General features: G+C 55.2%; 3 long non-coding RNA genes across 3 annotated transcripts; all 3 read right to left on the bottom strand.

The window, feature by feature from the left end:
- Window positions 1-807: 807 nt before the first annotated feature.
- On the bottom strand, window positions 808-7550 carry LOC142051063 (uncharacterized). Its single transcript, XR_012658285.1, has 4 exons — window positions 7463-7550; window positions 6654-6845; window positions 6288-6397; window positions 808-900 (listed from the first exon to the last, which is right to left on the bottom strand). It is a non-coding gene; the product is annotated as an uncharacterized LOC142051063 (long non-coding RNA).
- A 1143-nt stretch (window positions 7551-8693) lies between these two features.
- LOC142051061 (uncharacterized) lies at window positions 8694-12619 on the bottom strand. Its single transcript, XR_012658284.1, has 4 exons — window positions 12528-12619; window positions 11719-11910; window positions 11353-11462; window positions 8694-8880 (listed from the first exon to the last, which is right to left on the bottom strand). It is a non-coding gene; the product is annotated as an uncharacterized LOC142051061 (long non-coding RNA).
- A 763-nt stretch (window positions 12620-13382) lies between these two features.
- LOC142051060 (uncharacterized) lies at window positions 13383-23451 on the bottom strand. The gene is made up of 4 exons (XR_012658283.1): window positions 23362-23451; window positions 22580-22771; window positions 22214-22323; window positions 13383-13945 (listed from the first exon to the last, which is right to left on the bottom strand). It is a non-coding gene; the product is annotated as an uncharacterized LOC142051060 (long non-coding RNA).
- Between the last annotated feature and the right edge of the window lie 485 nt (window positions 23452-23936).

The raw sequence follows: 23936 nt of genomic DNA, 5'->3' as shown, positions 1-23936 counted from the left end.
TGCCCTCCCTGGAGGCGTTCAAAAGATGCATATACGTGGCACTTGAGGACGTGCTTTAGGAGCCATGGTAGTGTGGGGTTGATGACTGGACTCAATGATATCACAGGTCTTTTCCAACCTTAAGTCTATTAAAAAAATAAACAGTGGCCTTGATAAAATATTTTAAAAGCAATGGGGTGCACGAACAACAAATAACCCTTAAAATTAGGGATTGGCAGCTTTGTAAAACTAAACCTAGAAAGAGAATTTTAAAAGCAATGGGGTAAGGGACAGACAGGAAAAAGTAAGAAATAGGGTCCGCAAACTAAATCAGTGAAGACAAACAAAACTGAAAAAGTGATTTAGTTGAGGACAGGCAGGAAGAAACAAACGTGGATGCGGAAGTGAACGTAGACAGACAGCGCAAATGTAAAAATCAACGGGGTTCTGGCCACATGGGTAGAAGTTAAATATCAAGAGAGGGAGACGGATAGATGGCCACAGAGAAAGGACGTAGGAAGAGCAAGCCGGGGCAGAGCAGAGGGAGTCACTTCAATGGAGATAGGTCGCTGGGTAGAGGCAGACCTGGAAATGCAATTTTTACAAGTAATAGGGAAGAAAGAAATAATAGCGGGTGTGGAGCCAGAAAAGGAGAGGCATAGGAAGGCCACACAGAAGGCGACGGGGTGCAGGGCAGTATTGGCAGAAGACCAAAAAAGCTTTGGAAAACTGTGCAGCCCGAAAAGCAGACAGAGGCAGGGACAGGCAAGGAGGTAGACAGAGACCGGGAAAAGCATAGCGGGTGGAGTGAGCAAGCAACTCCCTGGTGCAGAGTTGCCAGCTGGGGCTAAACCACGGCACGCGCTTGTCCTGGTTTGGCAGGGAGCGGACCGTCGGTCGCCTGGCTCCTGGAGCGACGGGCTGCTGGGCAGAGGGGGAGGCCACCAAAGGTGAGGAGCAGGGCACAGGACAGTAGGAGGAGAGAAGAGAAAAGCAGCATGCGGCTGGACGGGGGCGGGGGGAGCGTGTGTGCCTGTAGTGAGAAGGCACGAGGCAGGGAACAGGATGGCCAGAGAAGGACAGGGAGCCTGACGGATGTGAAGATAAAAGCAGCAGAGAGAGGGGAAGAGAGGCAGCAGAAAGAGGGAAGAGCAGGACAGAGACCAACAAAGAAGGATGAGGAGCAGGCTGGAAACGCACAAAGAACCTGGGGCAGGCAGCACGACAGCGAGTGAGGAAAGAAGAATAGGGGCAGAAAGCTGAACCGAGCGAGATGGAGAAAGACAAGAAAAGCGACAAGAACAGGGCAGAGAGGGAAGAATGAAGCCACGGGGACAGGGAGCCGAGAGAGCCAACGACGGAGGGAAGGGGCCGGGGTAGGGAACACCACAAAACAAACCATGGGGCTACGTGGTACAGAGCATGAGCAGGGAGAGAATTAACCATTAGGGACAGGGAGCCAGAGGAAAAAGAAAATACACCAAAAGGGAGATGGAGAGCAAAAGGAATCGCAATGCGTACAGAAAGAAGAGCAAAACAGTTCTAAAATAGGGACATGGGGAAGCCAGAAAGGACAAAAGCTACAGGCTACAGGGCAGAGAGGGAAGAATTAACGATAGACACAGAGAGCTGGGCAGAAAGAGATGGAGAAAGGCTAAAGATCACACGGCCAACAGGGAAGAGAGGCAGGAAGTTTAAAAACAGGGGCAAGAAGCCAGAGAGAGGGAGAGACAGGCAACAATAAAATGGGGACGGGCCACGGGGCAGCGAGGAGGGAACCGATGAATAAGAAAAGGAGGCCAAAGAGAACACAATGTAGTATGGAAAAAAGGAACAGTGGCCTACGGGGAAGGAGGAATTAAAGATCAGGCACTGGGAGGCAGACAGAGACAAACGAAGAAACAAGTGAAAAAACCAACAGCAATGGGCTACCAAGACAGAGAGGGAGGAAACTGGGCAATAAAACATAGCAGCAAGGAGCTGGACAGAGAGAGTTGAGGACAAACAAACAGCACGGGTCTATGTGAAAGAGAACATGGAATTAGTACACAGAGAGGGAGCCTGTCAGAGGTGGAGATAAAAGCAGCAGAGAGGGGAAGAGAGGCAGCAGAAAGAGGTAAGAGCAGGACAGAGACCAAGAAAGAACGATGAGGAGCAGGCTGGAAACGCACAAAGAACCAGGGGGCAGGCAGCACAACAGCGAGGGAGGAAAGAAGAATAGGGGCAGAAAGCTGAGCGAGCGAGATGGAGGAAGACAAGAAAAGCAACAAGAACAGGGCAGAGTTGAGAGAATGAAGCCACGGGGACAGGGATCCGAGACAGCCAACGACAGAGGGAAGGGGCCGGGGAGGGAACACCACAAAACAAACCATGGGGCTACGTGGTACAGAGCATGAGCAGGGAGAAAATTAGCAATCAGGGACAGGGAGCCAGAGGAAAAAGAAAATACACCAAAAGGGAGATGGAGAGCAAAAGGAATCGCAATGTGTACAGAAAGAAGAGCGAAACAATTCTAAAATAGGGACACGGGGAAGCCAGAAAGGACAAAAGCTACAGGCTACAGGGCAGAGAGGGAAGAATTAACGATAGACACGGAGAGCTGGGCGGAAAGAGATGGAGAAAGGCTAAAGATCACACGGCCAACAGGGAAGAGAGGCAGGAAGTTTAAAAACAGGGGCAAGAAGCCAGAGAGAGGGAGAGAGAGGCAACAATAAAATGGGGACGGGCCACGGGGCAGCGAGGAGGGAACCGATGAATAAGAAAAGGAGGCCAAAGAGAACACAATGTAGTATGGAAAAAAGGAACAGCGGCCTACGGGGAAGGAGGAATTAAAGATCAGACACTGGGAGGCAGACAGAGACAAACGAAGAAACAAGTGAAAAAACCAACAGCAATGGGCTACCAAGACAGAGAGGGAGGAAATTGAGCAATAAAACATAGCAGCAAGGAGCTGGACAGAGAGAGATGAGGACAAACAAACAGCACGGGTCTATGTGAAAGAGAACTTGGAATTAGAACACAGAGAGGGAGCCTGTCAGAGGTGGAGATAAAAGCAGCAGAGAGGGGAAGAGAGGCAGCAGAAAGAGGTAAGAGCAGGACAGAGACCAAGAAAGAACGATGAGGAGCAGGCTGGAAACGCACAAAGAACCTGGGGCAGGCAGCACAACAGCGAGTGAGGAAAGAAGAATAGGGGCAGAAAGCTGAACCGAGCGAGATGGAGAAAGACAAGAAAAGCGACAAGAACAGGGCAGAGAGGGAAGAATGAAGCCACGGGGACAGGGAGCCGAGAGAGCCAACGACGGAGGGAAGGGGCCGGGGTAGGGAAGACCTCAAAACAAACCATGGGGCTACGTGGTACAGAGCATGAGCAGGGAGAGAATTAACCATTAGGGACAGGGAGCCAGAGGAAGAAGAAAATACACCAAAAGGGAGATGGAGAGCAAAAGGAATCGCAATGCGTACAGAAAGAAGAGCGAAACAATTCTAAAATAGGGACATGGGGAAGCCAGAAAGGACAAACGCTACAGGCTACAGGGCAGAGAGGGAAGAATTAACGATAGACACAGAGAGCTGGGCGGAAAGAGATGGAGAAAGGCTAAAGATCACACGGCCAACAGGGAAGAGAGGGAAGACGTTTAAAAACAGGGGCAAGAAGCCAGAGAGAGGGAGAGAGAGGCAACAATAAAATGGGGACGGGCCACGGGGCAGCGAGGAGGGAGCCGATGAATAAGAAAAGGAGGCCAAAGAGAACACAATGTAGTATGGAAAAAAGGAACAGCGGCCTACGGGGAAGGAGGAATTAAAGATCAGGCACTGGGAGGCAGACAGAGACAAACGAAGAAACAAGTGAAAAAACCTACAGCAATGGGCTACCAAGACAGAGAGGGAGGAAATTGGGCAATAAAACATAGCAGCAAGGAGCGGGACAGAGATAGTTGAGGACAAACAAACAGCACGGGTCTATGTGAAAGAGAACTTGGAATTAGAACACAGAGAGGGAGCCTGTCAGAGGTGGAGATAAAAGCAGCAGAGAGGGGAAGAGAGGCAGCAGAAAGAGGTAAGAGCAGGACAGAGACCAAGAAAGAACGATGAGGAGCAGGCTGGAAACGCACAAAGAACCTGGGGCAGGCAGCACAACAGCGAGTGAGGAAAGAAGAATAGGGGCAGAAAGCTGAACCGAGCGAGATGGAGAAAGACAAGAAAAGCGACAAGAACAGGGCAGAGAGGGAAGAATGAAGCCACGGGGACAGGGAGCCGAGAGAGCCAACGACAGAGGGAAGGGGCCGGGGTAGGGAAGACCTCAAAACAAACCATGGGGCTACGTGGTACAGAGCATGAGCAGGGAGAGAATTAACCATTAGGGACAGGGAGCCAGAGGAAGAAGAAAATACACCAAAAGGGAGATGGAGAGCAAAAGGAATCGCAATGCGTACAGAAAGAAGAGCGAAACAATTCTAAAATAGGGACATGGGGAAGCCAGAAAGGACAAACGCTACAGGCTACAGGGCAGAGAGGGAAGAATTAACGATAGACACAGAGAGCTGGGCGGAAAGAGATGGAGAAAGGCTAAAGATCACACGGCCAACAGGGAAGAGAGGCAGGAAGTTTAAAAACAGGGGCAAGAAGCCAGAGAGAGGGAGAGAGAGGCAACAATAAAATGGGGACGGGCCACGGGGCAGCGAGGAGGGAACCGATGAATAAGAAAAGGAGGCCAAAGAGAACACAATGTAGTATGGAAAAAAGGAACAGCGGCCTACGGGGAAGGAGGAATTAAAGATCCGGCACTGGGAGGCAGACAGAGACAAACGAAGAAACAAGTGAAAAAACCTACAGCAACGGGCTACCAAGACAGAGAGGGAGGAAATTGGGCAATAAAACATAGCAGCAAGGAGCTGGACAGAGAGAGATGAGGACAAACAAACAGCACGGGTCTACGTGACAGAGAACGTGGAATTAGAACACAGAGAGAGGGAGCCGGACAGGGAGGGGCCGAGAGAAAAATCTAGACAGGCTACAGTGGGCAGAGGCAGGATTTAAAACCTAGGGACAGGGAGCTGGACAGAGAGATGGAGATCACAGGGAACAGCGGTGGTTGCAGGAAGAGCAGGAATTCAAGAATAGGGAAAGGGAGTTGGACAGAGAAGAACTCAGAAAGGCAAGAACAGTAGCAGGCTACAGAGCAGAGAATATGAATTAAAAAGCACGGGGGGAGCGTTGAGGCAGACAGAGAGATTAAGAAAATGTCACGGGCTACGTGGCAAAGCAGGAGGAATTCAGAAACGGGGATGGGAACCAAGGAAGAGTGAGTTGGTGAAGGATAACAGGCATTAAAAGTGAGGGACGGGGAGCTGGGAAAAGCGAGAGGCAGAGAAAAACAGAATCACAGAAAGCCAAAAAAGAAGAAACAGAACAACAGGAACAGGTGTAACCAAAGCGATGAAATCAATCAACCAGAGACGTTGTTACATTATGGGAACATGGAGTGTACGAATCAGTGTATCTGTTGATCTGCATTTTAGTCCCTAGGTAATCATTAATGTGAACAGAACAACAGGCAATGTGCTTCTGTCAGAAAAGGATGACAAAACGCGGTTTCGTGTAGCAGACTGAGAGAACTAGCCAGGACTGCCAAGAAGATAAAAGGTAATTCCGGCAGGGGGAAGATCGCGACCACCGACTCACGGACCACCACCGACCCAAGTAACGCCACCTACTCAGAAGAGGACAACCGAGCCTGCGCAGTAATTTACATAAGGAACGAGCAAGTTTGTACCAATCAGTAGACAGGACAATAATGAATACGTCTGACTACGTAAAATTTTGAGCTATAAATTGTAGGGGAAAGGTGTGTGAGGTACGCACGTTAGGAGGAGCGATCCCCCGTGCATCCGGCGCCGTGAATAAAGAATGCCTGCTCTTTAATACTAAATTGGTGTTACAGAGTTGTTTCCAATTTTACCACGATTTTTGGTAACACAGGGAGTCAGACCAAGAGAGCCAGAGAAAGACAAAGTACCGACAGGCTACAGGACAGAGCAGGAGGAATACAAAAAAACGGAGCCAGAGCCAGGCAGAGAGAGGCAGAGAAAGAAAAAGTAGCCACAGGCTACAGGACAGAGAGAGGGAGGACTGAAAAGACAGGGAGGCAGGGAGCCACTCAGAGCGAGATGTAGAAAGAAGGTGCGGGGGGAACGCAAAAAAAAAAATAATTTTGCAGCAGGTAAGGAAAGAGAGGGGGCCAGGGGAGAGACAGGGAGGGCCCAGGACGCACAAGAGAGGCAACAGGGCCCCAGTGGCCCAGGACTCACCGCAACTCTCGCTCTCAGTGCTGCTGGCACAATTTAGCCGTTCAGATGCTTCTTTCCCCTTCCCTCCTCCCTGCCTCTTCTGCAGCTCCAGACTCTAGGCCATCCTCCACCTAAAGAGAATACATGGGTGTCTTACAGCTCTTACAAGATGAGGCTTCCTAGGCACGTGGCCTAGCTCGCTCGTGCGCTACACGCCCGTACCGAACTCCGGGTTACGCGTACAGACCCTGCGGTGCACGTTGGTGGCCTGGCCCGCTGCGGACTATGAAGGGGGATCCTTCCTTCCTCACCTGCAGGGACAGGCTCTCTTGCCTGCGGCAGGAAGGCAGGTGGCAGCCAGAGCGCCTTCAATTTCTTCTTCTTTACCTTTCGTTGGCATCGCCAGCTTCAGCCGAGGCAGCTCCTGTCCACAGCTGGGAAGGGCTTTGTCTATCCCTTTTCGGCCCCGCGCTGCAAGGACGGCGAGGCCGGGCAGAGAGAAGCCACGCAAGCCTGAGACGGCCACAGTCAACGGCATCCCCGGGGGAAGGACAGACAACCACGTCCGCAGCAAGGTCTCTGGGAGAGGGAAAGAAGAAACAGCGACCGTCATTACCGTCGATCGACCTTGACCAAAGCCTCTCCTTCCGCAGGGGCTTCTGGACACACCGCTCCTTCCCCGCGCTACTGCTAAGGGCCCCTGCGCCGAGGGGGAATCCCGTGCGCTTGAGGGCCGGCTCGCTGCCTTCACGACAGGGCCTGGGGGCGGCCTAGGGCTACGCAGCACGCTTCAGGGGAGGTGCCGGAGCTGGGGGCAGGCGCGCGGGGTGGGGGGGAGGGGGCAGGCGCGCGGGGTGGGGGGGAGGGGGCAGGCGCGCGGGGTGGGGGGGAGGGGGCAGGCGCGCGGGTCGAAGCAGGCGCACGGGGCAGGCGGGCGGGGGGAGCAGGTGCGCGGGGCGAGGCAAGCGCGCGGGGCGGGGGGGGCAGGCGGGCGGGGGGAGCAGGCGCGGGGGGGGGCAGGCGGGCGGGGGGAGCAGGCGCGCGGGGCGGGAGGGGAGGGCAGGCGCGCGGGCAAGGCGGGCCAGGGGAGGCTGAGGGGGAGCTCCGGTGAGCCGGGGAGGCGGCCATCTTCTGCGCCCTGGGCAGGGGAAAAGAGCATCCTCCTCCTCCCTTCTGTCAGCTCCCGGGTAACTCACCGCTTCTCGGGGAGCGGCCGCACCTGGAAGCCCCCAGAAATCAACACGAATCCAACCCCAAAAATACACCTCGCGTACCGCACGCGGCACGGCCGCCCGGCACCCGAGCGCCGGAACACCGCGCCTCCCGCCGCGCCCCGGCGAACCACGTGACAGGGCCGGCAGCCGCGCGCCACAGGGACTACAGCTCCCGGCACGCCGCGAGCCCGCCCTCCCCGCTCTCTGACCCTTCGGGGCACCGTTCTTCCCGCCGATGCACCCGGAAGCCCCACCGAGCCCTCAGCACAGCCTCGCTCTCCCCACAGCCCGCTCCGACCCGGCGCTGCCCCGCCGCAGCCCTCCTCGGGGCTTTACCCGGGACGCAGCCGTCCACCACCCAGCCCCCGCTCACCTCCTCCCTCGCTACAGTCGCAGCCCGCTGACGCTCAGCCACAGCTCCGCCCCGTCCCGCCCTCGGCTCACACTGGCCCCCCGGAGCAGGGCACCACCCCTTTTCCAGGTAGGAGCCGGCACCGGCAGCCCCACTGCCCGCACCTGGGGCTCCTCCATCCAGCCCCCGCCCGCAGCTGAGGCACAGCAGCAACGGGGGGCCCCTCCCCCACCCCCACAGTGCACCACCTTCTCCCCAGGGCTCCATCACAGCCCCCTGCCCCACGCAAAGGGAGCGCAAACGCAGCCCCGAGGGCAAAGGAGAGGGCAAGTGTTTGCGCAGGCAGCGTGCATGTAACAAGTCCCAGGAGCGATTCGTGGCTCAGGGTCCCCAACGCTCCCCCTGCCCCCAGGCCACCTCGGCCGCCGTTGCCGGAGCCGCACGGAGCTGGTTTTGGCTAGGATAGTGCTCATTTTCTCCATAGAAGCTAGGAAAGGATAAGTTTTGGATTTATGATGTTCAACACAGCGTTAACAATGTAGAGATGTGCTGAGCACTGCTTCCACAGTCAGAGCCTCTTCTGGTTTTCTCAGTGCCCCACCAGCAAGTAGGCTGGGAGAGGACACAGCTGGGAAAGCTTTCCCAGCTAACTGACCAAAGGGCTATTCCATACCATTTGACATCACGCTGAGTACATGCAGATGGGGAAGAAGGGGGAGGCCTTAGGGGCTACGGCATTTCACTCCCTAAGTAACCATTACACATGATAGAGCCCTGCTTTCCCAGAGAAGGCTCAACACCTGCCCACCGAAAAGGAGTGTGAATGAATTCCTTGCTTTGCTTCCACGCACAGCTGTTGCTCTACCTATTAAACACCCATGAGTTTTCTCACTTTTACCCTTCCAGCTCTCTCCCCCAGCCCACTGAGGGTGGAGCGAGCAAGCAGCTCCCTGGTGCAGAGTTGCCAGCTGGGGCTAAACCACGGCACGCGCTTGTCCTGGTTTGGCAGGGAGCGGACCGTCCGTCGCCTGGCTCCTGGAGCGACAGGCTGCTGGGCAGAGAGGGAGGCCACCAAAGGTGAGGAGCAGGGCACAGGACAGTAGGAGGAGAGAAGAGAAAAGCGGCATGCGGCTGGACGGGTTGGGGGGGCGTGTGTGCGTGTAGTGAGAAGGCACGAGGCAGGGAACAGGATGGCCAGAGAAGGACAGGGAGCCTGACTGAGGTGGAGATAAAAGCAGCAGAGAGAGGGGAAGAGACGCAGCAGAAAGAGGGACGAGCAGGACAGATACCAACAAAGAAGGATGAGGAGCAGGCTGGAAACGCACAAAGAACCTGGGGCAGGCAGCACAACAGCGAGTGAGGAAAGAAGAATGGGGCAGAAAGCTGAACCGAGCGAGATGGAGAAAGACAAGAAAAGCGACAAGAACAGGGCAGAGAGGGAAGAATGAAGCCACGGGGACAGGGATCCGAGAGAGCCAACGACAGAGGGAAGGGGCCGGGGTAGGGAAGACCACAAAACAAACCATGGGGCTACGTGGTACAGAGCATGAGCAGGGAGAGAATTAACCATTAGGGACAGGGAGCCAGAGGAAGAAGAAAATACACCAAAAGGGAGATGGAGAGCAAAAGGAATCGCAATGCGTACAGAAAGAAGAGCGAAACAATTCTAAAATAGGGACATGGGGAAGCCAGAAAGGACAAACGCTACAGGCTACAGGGCAGAGAGGGAAGAATTAACGATAGACACAGAGAGCTGGGCGGAAAGAGATGGAGAAAGGCTAAAGATCACACGGCCAACAGGGAAGAGAGGCAGGAAGTTTAAAAACAGGGGCAAGAAGCCAGAGAGAGGGAGAGAGAGGCAACAATAAAATGGGGACGGGCCACGGGGCAGCGAGGAGGGAACCGATGAATAAGAAAAGGAGGCCAAAGAGAACACAATGTAGTATGGAAAAAAGGAACAGCGGCCTACGGGGAAGGAGGAATTAAAGATCCGGCACTGGGAGGCAGACAGAGACAAACGAAGAAACAAGTGAAAAAACCTACAGCAACGGGCTACCAAGACAGAGAGGGAGGAAATTGGGCAATAAAACATAGCAGCAAGGAGCTGGACAGAGAGAGATGAGGACAAACAAACAGCACGGGTCTACGTGACAGAGAACGTGGAATTAGAACACAGAGAGAGGGAGCCGGACAGGGAGGGGCCGAGAGAAAAATCTAGACAGGCTACAGTGGGCAGAGGCAGGATTTAAAACCTAGGGACAGGGAGCTGGACAGAGAGATGGAGATCACAGGGAACAGCGGTGGTTGCAGGAAGAGCAGGAATTCAAGAATAGGGAAAGGGAGTTGGACAGAGAAGAACTCAGAAAGGCAAGAACAGTAGCAGGCTACAGAGCAGAGAATATGAATTAAAAAGCACGGGGGGAGCGTTGAGGCAGACAGAGAGATTAAGAAAATGTCACGGGCTACGTGGCAAAGCAGGAGGAATTCAGAAACGGGGATGGGAACCAAGGAAGAGTGAGTTGGTGAAGGATAACAGGCATTAAAAGTGAGGGACGGGGAGCTGGGAAAAGCGAGAGGCAGAGAAAAACAGAATCACAGAAAGCCAAAAAAGAAGAAACAGAACAACAGGAACAGGTGTAACCAAAGCGATGAAATCAATCAACCAGAGACGTTGTTACATTATGGGAACATGGAGTGTACGAATCAGTGTATCTGTTGATCTGCATTTTAGTCCCTAGGTAATCATTAATGTGAACAGAACAACAGGCAATGTGCTTCTGTCAGAAAAGGATGACAAAACGCGGTTTCGTGTAGCAGACTGAGAGAACTAGCCAGGACTGCCAAGAAGATAAAAGGTAATTCCGGCAGGGGGAAGATCGCGACCACCGACTCACGGACCACCACCGACCCAAGTAACGCCACCTACTCAGAAGAGGACAACCGAGCCTGCGCAGTAATTTACATAAGGAACGAGCAAGTTTGTACCAATCAGTAGACAGGACAATAATGAATACGTCTGACTACGTAAAATTTTGAGCTATAAATTGTAGGGGAAAGGTGTGTGAGGTACGCACGTTAGGAGGAGCGATCCCCCGTGCATCCGGCGCCGTGAATAAAGAATGCCTGCTCTTTAATACTAAATTGGTGTTACAGAGTTGTTTCCAATTTTACCACGATTTTTGGTAACACAGGGAGTCAGACCAAGAGAGCCAGAGAAAGACAAAGTACCGACAGGCTACAGGACAGAGCAGGAGGAATACAAAAAAACGGAGCCAGAGCCAGGCAGAGAGAGGCAGAGAAAGAAAAAGTAGCCACAGGCTACAGGACAGAGAGAGGGAGGACTGAAAAGACAGGGAGGCAGGGAGCCACTCAGAGCGAGATGTAGAAAGAAGGTGCGGGGGGAACGCAAAAAAAAAAATAATTTTGCAGCAGGTAAGGAAAGAGAGGGGGCCAGGGGAGAGACAGGGAGGGCCCAGGACGCACAAGAGAGGCAACAGGGCCCCAGTGGCCCAGGACTCACCGCAACTCTCGCTCTCAGTGCTGCTGGCACAATTTAGCCGTTCAGATGCTTCTTTCCCCTTCCCTCCTCCCTGCCTCTTCTGCAGCTCCAGACTCTAGGCCATCCTCCACCTAAAGAGAATACATGGGTGTCTTACAGCTCTTACAAGATGAGGCTTCCTAGGCACGTGGCCTAGCTCGCTCGTGCGCTACACGCCCGTACCGAACTCCGGGTTACGCGTACAGACCCTGCGGTGCACGTTGGTGGCCTGGCCCGCTGCGGACTATGAAGGGGGATCCTTCCTTCCTCACCTGCAGGGACAGGCTCTCTTGCCTGCGGCAGGAAGGCAGGTGGCAGCCAGAGCGCCTTCAATTTCTTCTTCTTTACCTTTCGTTGGCATCGCCAGCTTCAGCCGAGGCAGCTCCTGTCCACAGCTGGGAAGGGCTTTGTCTATCCCTTTTCGGCCCCGCGCTGCAAGGACGGCGAGGCCGGGCAGAGAGAAGCCACGCAAGCCTGAGACGGCCACAGTCAACGGCATCCCCGGGGGAAGGACAGACAACCACGTCCGCAGCAAGGTCTCTGGGAGAGGGAAAGAAGAAACAGCGACCGTCATTACCGTCGATCGACCTTGACCAAAGCCTCTCCTTCCGCAGGGGCTTCTGGACACACCGCTCCTTCCCCGCGCTACTGCTAAGGGCCCCTGCGCCGAGGGGGAATCCCGTGCGCTTGAGGGCCGGCTCGCTGCCTTCACGACAGGGCCTGGGGGCGGCCTAGGGCTACGCAGCACGCTTCAGGGGAGGTGCCGGAGCTGGGGGCAGGCGCGCGGGGTGGGGGGGAGGGGGCAGGCGCGCGGGGTGGGGGGGAGGGGGCAGGCGCGCGGGGTGGGGGGGAGGGGGCAGGCGCGCGGGTCGAAGCAGGCGCACGGGGCAGGCGGGCGGGGGGAGCAGGTGCGCGGGGCGAGGCAAGCGCGCGGGGCGGGGGGGGCAGGCGGGCGGGGGGAGCAGGCGCGGGGGGGGGCAGGCGGGCGGGGGGAGCAGGCGCGCGGGGCGGGAGGGGAGGGCAGGCGCGCGGGCAAGGCGGGCCAGGGGAGGCTGAGGGGGAGCTCCGGTGAGCCGGGGAGGCGGCCATCTTCTGCGCCCTGGGCAGGGGAAAAGAGCATCCTCCTCCTCCCTTCTGTCAGCTCCCGGGTAACTCACCGCTTCTCGGGGAGCGGCCGCACCTGGAAGCCCCCAGAAATCAACACGAATCCAACCCCAAAAATACACCTCGCGTACCGCACGCGGCACGGCCGCCCGGCACCCGAGCGCCGGAACACCGCGCCTCCCGCCGCGCCCCGGCGAACCACGTGACAGGGCCGGCAGCCGCGCGCCACAGGGACTACAGCTCCCGGCACGCCGCGAGCCCGCCCTCCCCGCTCTCTGACCCTTCGGGGCACCGTTCTTCCCGCCGATGCACCCGGAAGCCCCACCGAGCCCTCAGCACAGCCTCGCTCTCCCCACAGCCCGCTCCGACCCGGCGCTGCCCCGCCGCAGCCCTCCTCGGGGCTTTACCCGGGACGCAGCCGTCCACCACCCAGCCCCCGCTCACCTCCTCCCTCGCTACAGTCGCAGCCCGCTGACGCTCAGCCACAGCTCCGCCCCGTCCCGCCCTCGGCTCACACTGGCCCCCCGGAGCAGGGCACCACCCCTTTTCCAGGTAGGAGCCGGCACCGGCAGCCCCACTGCCCGCACCTGGGGCTCCTCCATCCAGCCCCCGCCCGCAGCTGAGGCACAGCAGCAACGGGGGGCCCCTCCCCCACCCCCACAGTGCACCACCTTCTCCCCAGGGCTCCATCACAGCCCCCTGCCCCACGCAAAGGGAGCGCAAACGCAGCCCCGAGGGCAAAGGAGAGGGCAAGTGTTTGCGCAGGCAGCGTGCATGTAACAAGTCCCAGGAGCGATTCGTGGCTCAGGGTCCCCAACGCTCCCCCTGCCCCCAGGCCACCTCGGCCGCCGTTGCCGGAGCCGCACGGAGCTGGTTTTGGCTAGGATAGTGCTCATTTTCTCCATAGAAGCTAGGAAAGGATAAGTTTTGGATTTATGATGTTCAACACAGCGTTAACAATGTAGAGATGTGCTGAGCACTGCTTCCACAGTCAGAGCCTCTTCTGGTTTTCTCAGTGCCCCACCAGCAAGTAGGCTGGGAGAGGACACAGCTGGGAAAGCTTTCCCAGCTAACTGACCAAAGGGCTATTCCATACCATTTGACATCACGCTGAGTACATGCAGATGGGGAAGAAGGGGGAGGCCTTAGGGGCTACGGCATTTCACTCCCTAAGTAACCATTACACATGATAGAGCCCTGCTTTCCCAGAGAAGGCTCAACACCTGCCCACCGAAAAGGAGTGTGAATGAATTCCTTGCTTTGCTTCCACGCACAGCTGTTGCTCTACCTATTAAACACCCATGAGTTTTCTCACTTTTACCCTTCCAGCTCTCTCCCCCAGCCCACTGAGGGTGGAGCGAGCAAGCAGCTCCCTGGTGCAGAGTTGCCAGCTGGGGCTAAACCACGGCACGCGCTTGTCCTGGTTTGGCAGGGAGCGGACCGTCCGTCGCCTGGCTCCTGGAGCGACAGGCTGCTGGGCAGAGAGGGAGGCCACCAAAGGTGAGGAGCAGGGCACAGGACAGTAGGAGGAGAGAAGAGAAAAGCGGCATGCGGCTGGACGGGTTGGGGGGGCGTGTGTGCGTGTAGTGAGAAGGCACGAGGCAGGGAACAGGATGGCCAGAGAAGGACAGGGAGCCTGACTGAGGTGGAGATAAAAGCAGCAGAGAGAGGGGAAGAGACGCAGCAGAAAGAGGGACGAGCAGGACAGATACCAACAAAGAAGGATGAGGAGCAGGCTGGAAACGCACAAAGAACCTGGGGCAGGCAGCACAACAGCGAGTGAGGAAAGAAGAATGGGGCAGAAAGCTGAACCGAGCGAGATGGAGAAAGACAAGAAAAGCGACAAGAACAGGGCAGAGAGGGAAGAATGAAGCCACGGGGACAGGGATCCGAGAGAGCCAACGACAGAGGGAAGGGGCCGGGGTAGGGAAGACCACAAAACAAACCATGGGGCTACGTGGTACAGAGCATGAGCAGGGAGAGAATTAACCATTAGGGACAGGGAGCCAGAGGAAGAAGAAAATACACCAAAAGGGAGATGGAGAGCAAAAGGAATCGCAATGCGTACAGAAAGAAGAGCGAAACAATTCTAAAATAGGGACATGGGGAAGCCAGAAAGGACAAACGCTACAGGCTACAGGGCAGAGAGGGAAGAATTAACGATAGACACGGAGAGCTGGGCGGAAAGAGATGGAGAAAGGCTAAAGATCACACGGCCAACAGGGAAGAGAGGCAGGAAGTTTAAAAACAGGGGCAAGAAGCCAGAGAGAGGGAGAGAGAGGCAACAATAAAATGGGGACGGGCCACGGGGCAGCGAGGAGGGAACCGATGAATAAGAAAAGGAGGCCAAAGAGAACACAATGTAGTATGGAAAAAAGGAACAGTGGCCTACGGGGAAGGAGGAATTAAAGATCAGGCACTGGGAGGCAGACAGAGACAAACGAAGAAACAAGTGAAAAAACCAACAGCAATGGGCTACCAAGACAGAGAGGGAGGAAACTGGGCAATAAAACATAGCAGCAAGGAGCTGGACAGAGAGAGTTGAGGACAAACAAACAGCACGGGTCTATGTGAAAGAGAACATGGAATTAGTACACAGAGAGGGAGCCTGTCAGAGGTGGAGATAAAAGCAGCAGAGAGGGGAAGAGAGGCAGCAGAAAGAGGTAAGAGCAGGACAGAGACCAAGAAAGAACGATGAGGAGCAGGCTGGAAACGCACAAAGAACCAGGGGGCAGGCAGCACAACAGCGAGGGAGGAAAGAAGAATAGGGGCAGAAAGCTGAGCGAGCGAGATGGAGGAAGACAAGAAAAGCAACAAGAACAGGGCAGAGTTGAGAGAATGAAGCCACGGGGACAGGGATCCGAGACAGCCAACGACAGAGGGAAGGGGCCGGGGAGGGAACACCACAAAACAAACCATGGGGCTACGTGGTACAGAGCATGAGCAGGGAGAAAATTAGCAATCAGGGACAGGGAGCCAGAGGAAAAAGAAAATACACCAAAAGGGAGATGGAGAGCAAAAGGAATCGCAATGTGTACAGAAAGAAGAGCGAAACAATTCTAAAATAGGGACATGGGGAAGCCAGAAAGGACAAAAGCTACAGGCTACAGGGCAGAGAGGGAAGAATTAACGATAGACACGGAGAGCTGGGCGGAAAGAGATGGAGAAAGGCTAAAGATCACACGGCCAACAGGGAAGAGAGGCAGGAAGTTTAAAAACAGGGGCAAGAAGCCAGAGAGAGGGAGAGAGAGGCAACAATAAAATGGGGACGGGCCACGGGGCAGCGAGGAGGGAACCGATGAATAAGAAAAGGAGGCCAAAGAGAACACAATGTAGTATGGAAAAAAGGAACAGCGGCCTACGGGGAAGGAGGAATTAAAGATCAGACACTGGGAGGCAGACAGAGACAAACGAAGAAACAAGTGAAAAAACCAACAGCAATGGGCTACCAAGACAGAGAGGGAGGAAATTGAGCAATAAAACATAGCAGCAAGGAGCTGGACAGAGAGAGATGAGGACAAACAAACAGCACGGGTCTATGTGAAAGAGAACTTGGAATTAGAACACAGAGAGGGAGCCTGTCAGAGGTGGAGATAAAAGCAGCAGAGAGGGGAAGAGAGGCAGCAGAAAGAGGTAAGAGCAGGACAGAGACCAAGAAAGAACGATGAGGAGCAGGCTGGAAACGCACAAAGAACCTGGGGCAGGCAGCACAACAGCGAGTGAGGAAAGAAGAATAGGGGCAGAAAGCTGAACCGAGCGAGATGGAGAAAGACAAGAAAAGCGACAAGAACAGGGCAGAGAGGGAAGAATGAAGCCACGGGGACAGGGAGCCGAGAGAGCCAACGACGGAGGGAAGGGGCCGGGGTAGGGAAGACCACAAAACAAACCATGGGGCTACGTGGTACAGAGCATGAGCAGGGAGAGAATTAACCATTAGGGACAGGGAGCCAGAGGAAGAAGAAAATACACCAAAAGGGAGATGGAGAGCAAAAGGAATCGCAATGCGTACAGAAAGAAGAGCGAAACAATTCTAAAATAGGGACATGGGGAAGCCAGAAAGGACAAACGCTACAGGCTACAGGGCAGAGAGGGAAGAATTAACGATAGACACAGAGAGCTGGGCGGAAAGAGATGGAGAAAGGCTAAAGATCACACGGCCAACAGGGAAGAGAGGGAAGACGTTTAAAAACAGGGGCAAGAAGCCAGAGAGAGGGAGAGAGAGGCAACAATAAAATGGGGACGGGCCACGGGGCAGCGAGGAGGGAGCCGATGAATAAGAAAAGGAGGCCAAAGAGAACACAATGTAGTATGGAAAAAAGGAACAGCGGCCTACGGGGAAGGAGGAATTAAAGATCAGGCACTGGGAGGCAGACAGAGACAAACGAAGAAACAAGTGAAAAAACCTACAGCAATGGGCTACCAAGACAGAGAGGGAGGAAATTGGGCAATAAAACATAGCAGCAAGGAGCGGGACAGAGATAGTTGAGGACAAACAAACAGCACGGGTCTATGTGAAAGAGAACTTGGAATTAGAACACAGAGAGGGAGCCTGTCAGAGGTGGAGATAAAAGCAGCAGAGAGGGGAAGAGAGGCAGCAGAAAGAGGTAAGAGCAGGACAGAGACCAAGAAAGAACGATGAGGAGCAGGCTGGAAACGCACAAAGAACCTGGGGCAGGCAGCACAACAGCGAGTGAGGAAAGAAGAATAGGGTCAGAAAGCTGAACCGAGCGAGATGGAGAAAGACAAGAAAAGCGACAAGAACAGGGCAGAGAGGGAAGAATGAAGCCACGGGGACAGGGAGCCGAGAGAGCCAACGACAGAGGGAAGGGGCCGGGGTAGGGAAGACCTCAAAACAAACCATGGGGCTACGTGGTACAGAGCATGAGCAGGGAGAGAATTAACCATTAGGGACAGGGAGCCAGAGGAAGAAGAAAATACACCAAAAGGGAGATGGAGAGCAAAAGGAATCGCAATGCGTACAGAAAGAAGAGCGAAACAATTCTAAAATAGGGACATGGGGAAGCCAGAAAGGACAAACGCTACAGGCTACAGGGCAGAGAGGGAAGAATTAACGATAGACACAGAGAGCTGGGCGGAAAGAGATGGAGAAAGGCTAAAGATCACACGGCCAACAGGGAAGAGAGGGAAGACGTTTAAAAACAGGGGCAAGAAGCCAGAGAGAGGGAGAGAGAGGCAACAATAAAATGGGGACGGGCCACGGGGCAGCGAGGAGGGAGCCGATGAATAAGAAAAGGAGGCCAAAGAGAACACAATGTAGTATGGAAAAAAGGAACAGCGGCCTACGGGGAAGGAGGAATTAAAGATCAGGCACTGGGAGGCAGACAGAGACAAACGAAGAAACAAGTGAAAAAACCTACAGCAATGGGCTACCAAGACAGAGAGGGAGGAAATTGGGCAATAAAACATAGCAGCAAGGAGCGGGACAGAGATAGTTGAGGACAAACAAACAGCACGGGTCTATGTGAAAGAGAACTTGGAATTAGAACACAGAGAGGGAGCCTGTCAGAGGTGGAGATAAAAGCAGCAGAGAGGGGAAGAGAGGCAGCAGAAAGAGGTAAGAGCAGGACAGAGACCAAGAAAGAACGATGAGGAGCAGGCTGGAAACGCACAAAGAACCTGGGGCAGGCAGCACAACAGCGAGTGAGGAAAGAAGAATAGGGGCAGAAAGCTGAACCGAGCGAGATGGAGAAAGACAAGAAAAGCGACAAGAACAGGGCAGAGAGGGAAGAATGAAGCCACGGGGACAGGGAGCCGAGAGAGCCAACGACAGAGGGAAGGGGCCGGGGTAGGGAAGACCTCAAAACAAACCATGGGGCTACGTGGTACAGAGCATGAGCAGGGAGAGAATTAACCATTAGGGACAGGGAGCCAGAGGAAGAAGAAAATACACCAAAAGGGAGATGGAGAGCAAAAGGAATCGCAATGCGTACAGAAAGAAGAGCGAAACAATTCTAAAATAGGGACATGGGGAAGCCAGAAAGGACAAACGCTACAGGCTACAGGGCAGAGAGGGAAGAATTAACGATAGACACAGAGAGCTGGGCGGAAAGAGATGGAGAAAGGCTAAAGATCACACGGCCAACAGGGAAGAGAGGGAAGACGTTTAAAAACAGGGGCAAGAAGCCAGAGAGAGGGAGAGAGAGGCAACAATAAAATGGGGACGGGCCACGGGGCAGCGAGGAGGGAGCCGATGAATAAGAAAAGGAGGCCAAAGAGAACACAATGTAGTATGGAAAAAAGGAACAGCGGCCTACGGGGAAGGAGGAATTAAAGATCAGGCACTGGGAGGCAGACAGAGACAAACGAAGAAACAAGTGAAAAAACCTACAGCAACGGGCTACCAAGACAGAGAGGGAGGAAATTGGGCAATAAAACATAGCAGCAAGGAGCGGGACAGAGATAGTTGAGGACAAACAAACAGCACGGGTCTACGTGAAAGAGAACATGGAATTAGAACACAGAGAGGGAGCCTGTCAGAGGTGGAGATAAAAGCAGCAGAGAGGGGAAGAGCAGGACAGAGGCCAAGAAAGAACGATGAGGAGCAGGCTGGAAACGCACAAAGAACCTGGGGCAGGCAGCACAACAGCGAGTGAGGAAAGAAGAATGGGGCAGAAAGCTGAACCGAGCGAGATGGAGAAAGACAAGAAAAGCGACAAGAACAGGGCAGAGAGGGAAGAATGAAGCCACGGGGACAGGGATCCGAGAGAGCCAACGACGGAGGGAAGGGGCCGGGGATGGGGAAGACCTCAAAACAAACCATGGGGCTACGTGGTACAGAGCATGAGCAGGGAGAGAATTAACCATTAGGGACAGGGAGCCAGAGGAAAAAGAAATTACACCAAAAGGGAGATGGAGAGCAAAAGGAATCGCAATGCGTACAGAAAGAAGAGCGAAACAATTCTAAAATAGGGACATGGGGAAGCCAGAAAGGACAAAAGCTACAGGCTACAGGGCAGAGAGGGAAGAATTAACGATAGACACGGAGAGCTGGGCGGAAAGAGATGGAGAAAGGCTAAAGATCACACGGCCAACAGGGAAGAGAGGCAGGAAGTTTAAAAACAGGGGCAAGAAGCCAGAGAGAGGGAGAGAGAGGCAACAATAAAATGGGGACGGGCCACGGGGCAGCGAGGAGGGAACCGATGAATAAGAAAAGGAGGCCAAAGAGAACACAATGTAGTATGGAAAAAAGGAACAGCGGCCTACGGGGAAGGAGGAATTAAAGATCAGGCACTGGGAGGCAGACAGAGACAAACGAAGAAACAAGTGAAAAAACCAACAGCAATGGGCTACCAAGACAGACAGGGAGGAGACGAGGAAATATAGCAGCAAGGAGCTGGACAGAAGAGTTGAGGACAAACAAACAGCACGGGTCTATGTGAAAGAGAACTTGGAATTAGAACACAGAGAGGGAGCCTGTCAGAGGTGGAGATAAAAGCAGCAGAGAGGGGAAGAGAGGCAGCAGAAAGAGGTAAGAGCAGGACAGAGACCAAGAAAGAACGGTGAGGAGCAGGCTGGAAACGCACAAAGAAGCTGGGGCAGGCAGCACAACAGCGAGTGAGGAAAGAAGAATAGGGGCAGAAAGCTGAGCGAGCGAGATGGAGGAAGACAAGAAAAGCAACAAGAACAGGGCAGAGAGGGAAGAATGAAGCCACGGGGACAGGGATCCGAGAGAGCCAACGACAGAGGGAAGGGGCCGGGGTAGGGAACACCACAAAACAAACCATGGGGCTACGTGGTACAGAGCATGAGCAGGGAGAGAATTAACCATTAGGGACAGGGAGCCAGAGGAAGAAGAAAATACACCAAAAGGGAGATGGAGAGCAAAAGGAATCGCAATGCGTACAGAAAGAAGAGCGAAACAATTCTAAAATAGGGACATGGGGAAGCCAGAAAGGACAAACGCTACAGGCTACAGGGCAGAGAGGGAAGAATTAACGATAGACACGGAGAGCTGGGCGGAAAGAGATGGAGAAAGGCTAAAGATCACACGGCCAACAGGGAAGAGAGGCAGGAAGTTTAAAAACAGGGGCAAGAAGCCAGAGAGAGGGAGAGAGAGGCAACAATAAAATGGGGACGGGCCACGGGGCAGCGAGGAGGGAACCGATGAATAAGAAAAGGAGGCCAAAGAGAACACAATGTAGTATGGAAAAAAGGAACAGCGGCCTACGGGGAAGGAGGAATTAAAGATCCGGCACTGGGAGGCAGACAGAGACAAACGAAGAAACAAGTGAAAAAACCTACAGCAACGGGCTACCAAGACAGAGAGGGAGGAAATTGGGCAATAAAACATAGCAGCAAGGAGCTGGACAGAGAGAGATGAGGACAAACAAACAGCACGGGTCTACGTGACAGAGAACGTGGAATTAGAACACAGAGAGAGGGAGCCGGACAGGGAGGGGCCGAGAGAAAAATCTAGACAGGCTACAGTGGGCAGAGGCAGGATTTAAAACCTAGGGACAGGGAGCTGGACAGAGAGATGGAGATCACAGGGAACAGCGGTGGTTGCAGGAAGAGCAGGAATTCAAGAATAGGGAAAGGGAGTTGGACAGAGAAGAACTCAGAAAGGCAAGAACAGTAGCAGGCTACAGAGCAGAGAATATGAATTAAAAAGCACGGGGGGAGCGTTGAGGCAGACAGAGAGATTAAGAAAATGTCACGGGCTACGTGGCAAAGCAGGAGGAATTCAGAAACGGGGATGGGAACCAAGGAAGAGTGAGTTGGTGAAGGATAACAGGCATTAAAAGTGAGGGACGGGGAGCTGGGAAAAGCGAGAGGCAGAGAAAAACAGAATCACAGAAAGCCAAAAAAGAAGAAACAGAACAACAGGAACAGGTGTAACCAAAGCGATGAAATCAATCAACCAGAGACGTTGTTACATTATGGGAACATGGAGTGTACGAATCAGTGTATCTGTTGATCTGCATTTTAGTCCCTAGGTAATCATTAATGTGAACAGAACAACAGGCAATGTGCTTCTGTCAGAAAAGGATGACAAAACGCGGTTTCGTGTAGCAGACTGAGAGAACTAGCCAGGACTGCCAAGAAGATAAAAGGTAATTCCGGCAGGGGGAAGATCGCGACCACCGACTCACGGACCACCACCGACCCAAGTAACGCCACCTACTCAGAAGAGGACAACCGAGCCTGCGCAGTAATTTACATAAGGAACGAGCAAGTTTGTACCAATCAGTAGACAGGACAATAATGAATACGTCTGACTACGTAAAATTTTGAGCTATAAATTGTAGGGGAAAGGTGTGTGAGGTACGCACGTTAGGAGGAGCGATCCCCCGTGCATCCGGCGCCGTGAATAAAGAATGCCTGCTCTTTAATACTAAATTGGTGTTACAGAGTTGTTTCCAATTTTACCACGATTTTTGGTAACACAGGGAGTCAGACCAAGAGAGCCAGAGAAAGACAAAGTACCGACAGGCTACAGGACAGAGCAGGAGGAATACAAAAAAACGGAGCCAGAGCCAGGCAGAGAGAGGCAGAGAAAGAAAAAGTAGCCACAGGCTACAGGACAGAGAGAGGGAGGACTGAAAAGACAGGGAGGCAGGGAGCCACTCAGAGCGAGATGTAGAAAGAAGGTGCGGGGGGAACGCAAAAAAAAAAATAATTTTGCAGCAGGTAAGGAAAGAGAGGGGGCCAGGGGAGAGACAGGGAGGGCCCAGGACGCACAAGAGAGGCAACAGGGCCCCAGTGGCCCAGGACTCACCGCAACTCTCGCTCTCAGTGCTGCTGGCACAATTTAGCCGTTCAGATGCTTCTTTCCCCTTCCCTCCTCCCTGCCTCTTCTGCAGCTCCAGACTCTAGGCCATCCTCCACCTAAAGAGAATACATGGGTGTCTTACAGCTCTTACAAGATGAGGCTTCCTAGGCACGTGGCCTAGCTCGCTCGTGCACTACACGCCCGTACCGAACTCCGGGTTACGCGTACAGACCCTGCGGTGCACGTTGGTGGCCTGGCCCGCTGCGGACTATGAAGGGGGATCCTTCCTTCCTCACCTGCAGGGACAGGCTCTCTTGCCTGCGGCAGGAAGGCAGGTGGCAGCCAGAGCGCCTTCAATTTCTTCTTCTTTACCTTTCGTTGGCATCGCCAGCTTCAGCCGAGGCAGCTCCTGTCCACAGCTGGGAAGGGCTTTGTCTATCCCTTTTCGGCCCCGCGCTGCAAGGACGGCGAGGCCGGGCAGAGAGAAGCCACGCAAGCCTGAGACGGCCACAGTCAACGGCATCCCCGGGGGAAGGACAGACAACCACGTCCGCAGCAAGGTCTCTGGGAGAGGGAAAGAAGAAACAGCGACCGTCATTACCGTCGATCGACCTTGACCAAAGCCTCTCCTTCCGCAGGGGCTTCTGGACACACCGCTCCTTCCCCGCGCTACTGCTAAGGGCCCCTGCGCCGAGGGGGAATCCCGTGCGCTTGAGGGCCGGCTTGCTGCCTTCACGACAGGGCCTGGGGGCGGCCTAGGGCTACGCAGCACGCTTCAGGGGAGGTGCCGGAGCTGGGGGCAGGCGCGCGGGGCGGGGGGGGGGGGGCAGGCGCGCGGGGTGGGGGGGAGGGGGCAGGCGCGCGGGTCGAAGCAGGCGCACGGGGCAGGCGGGCGGGGGGAGCAGGTGCGCGGGGCGAGGCAAGCGCGCGGGGCGGGGGGGGCAGGCGGGCGGGGGGAGCAGGCGCGGGGGGGGGCAGGCGGGCGGGGGGAGCAGGCGCGCGGGGCGGGAGGGGAGGGCAGGCGCGCGGGCAAGGCGGGCCAGGGGAGGCTGAGGGGGAGCTCCGGTGAGCCGGGGAGGCGGCCATCTTCTGCGCCCTGGGCAGGGGAAAAGAGCATCCTCCTCCTCCCTTCTGTCAGCTCCCGGGTAACTCACCGCTTCTCGGGGAGCGGCCGCACCTGGAAGCCCCCAGAAATCAACACGAATCCAACCCCAAAAATACACCTCGCGTACCGCACGCGGCACGGCCGCCCGGCACCCGAGCGCCGGAACACCGCGCCTCCCGCCGCGCCCCGGCGAACCACGTGACAGGGCCGGCAGCCGCGCGCCACAGGGACTACAGCTCCCGGCACGCCGCGAGCCCGCCCTCCCCGCTCTCTGACCCTTCGGGGCACCGTTCTTCCCGCCGATGCACCCGGAAGCCCCACCGAGCCCTCAGCACAGCCTCGCTCTCCCCACAGCCCGCTCCGACCCGGCGCTGCCCCGCCGCAGCCCTCCTCGGGGCTTTACCCGGGACGCAGCCGTCCACCACCCAGCCCCCGCTCACCTCCTCCCTCGCTACAGTCGCAGCCCGCTGACGCTCAGCCACAGCTCCGCCCCGTCCCGCCCTCGGCTCACACTGGCCCCCCGGAGCAGGGCACCACCCCTTTTCCAGGTAGGAGCCGGCACCGGCAGCCCCACTGCCCGCACCTGGGGCTCCTCCATCCAGCCCCCGCCCGCAGCTGAGGCAC

This window comes from Phalacrocorax aristotelis, unplaced genomic scaffold, assembly GCF_949628215.1.
Source record: "Phalacrocorax aristotelis unplaced genomic scaffold, bGulAri2.1 scaffold_170, whole genome shotgun sequence".
In the NCBI taxonomy this organism is placed as follows: Eukaryota; Metazoa; Chordata; class Aves; order Suliformes; family Phalacrocoracidae; genus Phalacrocorax; species Phalacrocorax aristotelis.
This window is presented reverse-complemented; position numbering and strand designations above follow the sequence as displayed.